Below are 3,543 nucleotides of genomic sequence, written 5' to 3'. Positions count from 1 at the left end.
ATCGCCTACTTCCAAAAAATCAATTCTACATTGCTTGAGCCATATGTACCCATCTACTTCAAAAAAACAGAGTTTCTCCGAGTCAAAATTATTAACACAGGATCGATTTTTACTGGTACTAAGCAGTGTACTTGTTGTTCCTAAACATCTTCAAGTTATGATTCCTGCACGAGCATATACAATAAAGACAAATTAATTCAAAGATCATAGTTGATCATGATAATCTATTTTATCGATATTTTTCTATTTAAACAACCAGTCAATCTCAAAGTATATATACATAAAGTGATTTATTTCCAACCATGGTTAACATTAATAAAGCAGAAAATGATAGAGTTCTTTAAATACATGAAGATATACCCATAGTATATGACACTCAGAAACCCATAATCAATTAATGAAAGCAATAACCTCAAATGATGAAGAAATTAAGTGCGTATAAAAGTTATACCTGTAATGGTTAATGTTTTAAGAAAGTACCATATCTCCCAAGCGAACACCTGCAGCTGTCATGAAATGAAAAAGAGCATCCAATCGCATTTCAGGTGGGATCCCAAAAATTTGGCGCTTTTTCTGCTCATTTTCACATAAAAACTGATAACACTGCATCCAAGCTGAACCTATCAGACCCAAGTCAGTCAACATATCCCATACATCTGATTCGCTATAAAGGCGAGGCCTACTTTGTTGCATAATAGCCAACCCTTTTTCAGCAATTGCAACTTGTCTTTCAATTAACGAGACTTGCTTTTCGACAACCGAAACTTGCCTTTCAGCCACAGAAGCTTGTCTCTCAGCTGATTCAACCTGCCTCTGAGCTACGTCATGTAGCTTAGTAGATAGATAAGTACCCTCTTTGACAGCATCGGCCATGGTAGTAATTTCCAAAGCAACTTTCTCATATTGTGCCTCTAAAAAATCATTCATAGGAGACTTACGCTTTGTTCCTCTTGACGTCGAAGTCCCACCTAATTGATTTGGTTGACTATGAGGAGCACTTGGTGAATCTAAATTAGCAGAAAACGTTGGAGTATCATGTCCCCTACTAACATCTTTGTCAGAAAATCCAATGTTTTCAAATGAGTCATTCAAATCAATGTGATCTCTATCAATTTCTTGAATCCTTTCTCGTGACGTAGCAGCCCCTTTACCAGTAGCTCTATCAGCTCCGAACAACTCCTTCAAAGTATCATAATGCTTAATTTGCATTTTTTTTCTATTTTTCTGCTTGTGGTTTCTCCTACATAAACAAGTGTTGAAATTATTCGTTGACTAACTTCATCAATAGTATAAGTAATAAAAGCAAAGTTTAAGATACCTTAATGAAGTCTTGCCACACTTCCTCTTCAGCTTCAAACTTTCTAGTTACAGGATTCCATGCAAATCTACTTAAGTGATGAAATAAGTCATATGCCTCAGCAAAATGATCTTTCAATGTCTTCATTCTATTCTTTATGTGATTCTTTGTTATGTGAGGGCCTATTGCTATGCTCAAAGTCTTGACAACATTGGCATATGCTTCAGTTGTCCACGAGCCATCATGCCTATTACCTTTCGATGCTTCCTCTGCTAATGCATTTAGCAAAACTTCATCCATATCATCAAACCATCTTAAGTTGTCTTTCGAAGGTTGATTGGCTTCTGCTGTTTTATTTCCCTTATTCGGCATTACGTAACCTGTAACAATCCCATAAAAAATCCAATCAAACACTTCTGAGTGAAAACTATACATACATATATATCCATATTCACATATAAGAAACATAATCACCTATAATGATTGATACACATTCCACATTTCGAATGCAATGTTATCTCTTAACAACGATGCATGCCTATATTCCTCATCACGTGGTTGATTTGATTGTGATCTATCTATGCTTTGTTCTTGTAGCAATTCTCGATCAACCGCATCAATTATAGACTGATCAACATCGACACCCATTAAAAAGTTATGCAGTATGCAACATGCCAAAAAAATGTCTCGCATAGTTTCAAATGAATAATAAGGTTCTGTGTCACCGGCTATAATTGGGAATCTTTTCTTTAAAACTCCAAAACATCTTTCGATGACATTTCTTAATGAAGAATGTCGGTGGTTGAATAATTCTTTGGGATTTTGTGGCTCTCGTACTGAATACTCTTTCAAGTGATACTGAACACCTCTATATGGTGTCAGTATCCCAGGCTTTAGCATAAATCCAGCATCGCCTAAATAGTATTTTCCTACACCAGTTACACACAAAAATTAAAGAATTGCATACTTTGACTATGAATTTAACTTTATATAGACAATTTCGTAAATAACACTAGCACAGACCTTCGGGTATTCGAAATGGATGTTCCCTACTTAAAGCATCTTTCAAAATTCTTGAGTCAGAGGCATTTCTTTCCCAACCAGACAAAACATAAGTAAATTTCATATCAAACCCACAGGCAGCAAAAACATTTTGTGTGGGGTGATCTTTTCTTCCCCGAAAACGAGGGGATTCCGCCCTTGATACCTTCACACGGCTATGAGTTCCATCTATAGCTCCAATGCAGTCCTTGTTTAAAAAGTATATTGACATATTAACATAACAATTTTGTAATTATTTCTGTTACGGCCCAGCCCAGGACTCCTGCGGGTCAACCCGACCCAAGCTCCACCCGGCCCGGCTACGCGCCCTTCAACCTCTCTAACACGCGTCCCATACAGCTCACACACAGCTATGGGACAGCGTCCCTGGAAATATGGGTCTGACCTCCAGAGGGGCCCAGGACTGACATGTATATAAGGGGAAGAATGGCTCTTCCCCCGAGGTACGTCACATCCCTACACCACCCTCATTTCGTCTGCTCATATTCTGACAAGAGCGTCGGAGTGTCTTTGCAGGTGGCACCCCCCTCTTCTCTCACACGACGTGCTCGGGACCTCGCCAGCCCCGGACTGGAAAACCGTGACCAGACGAGCCCTTTCCTTCACCCTGGATCCTGACCCGAACCGTCCGGTAACCGACCTACCGAACATTGGCGCCATCTGTGGGGATCGTCCATGGACTTCGTACTAGTCCAGACTGGGACTGGCAGCGAGGCCGCGCCTCCCGTGCTTGGGGGAGGCGCCGTTTTGACAGAAGCCCGACAACGGCAGAGGTCGCCTCCGAGGGACGCGACGCAGACTCACGAAAGACGCCCCTTCGGAGGAACTGGCGACAACCACGCCAGGATAATGCAAGAGTTGCGCCATAGGATGCAAGACTTAGAATGCCGGCTAGTCGAAAGAGAACGCGACCAACGCACCCCGGAACGAAGCCCCACCCGTTCCCGTTCAAGGAGCCGCTCGAGGCGCTCACCCAGCCCCCAATACGAGTCGGAGAGCACGGGGGGACGGGGGCGAGCCAGAAGAAGAAGTCGAGACCCCATCATTTACGCCCGACACGAGAGACAGCGGGCGTCGAACAGAGGCGAAGAGGACGGTCGTCGGGAGAATGACGAGCCGGGGAGAACTACCCGGGGACCAGTGATAATAGGAGCGACCCCTTTCCACCGTTCCGTACTCGAGGT

Source organism: Arachis hypogaea, chromosome 18, assembly GCF_003086295.3.
Source record: "Arachis hypogaea cultivar Tifrunner chromosome 18, arahy.Tifrunner.gnm2.J5K5, whole genome shotgun sequence".
Taxonomy (NCBI): domain Eukaryota; kingdom Viridiplantae; phylum Streptophyta; class Magnoliopsida; order Fabales; family Fabaceae; genus Arachis; species Arachis hypogaea.
The sequence above is the reverse complement of the archived record's forward strand: the minus strand, read 5'-3'. Positions refer to the sequence as shown.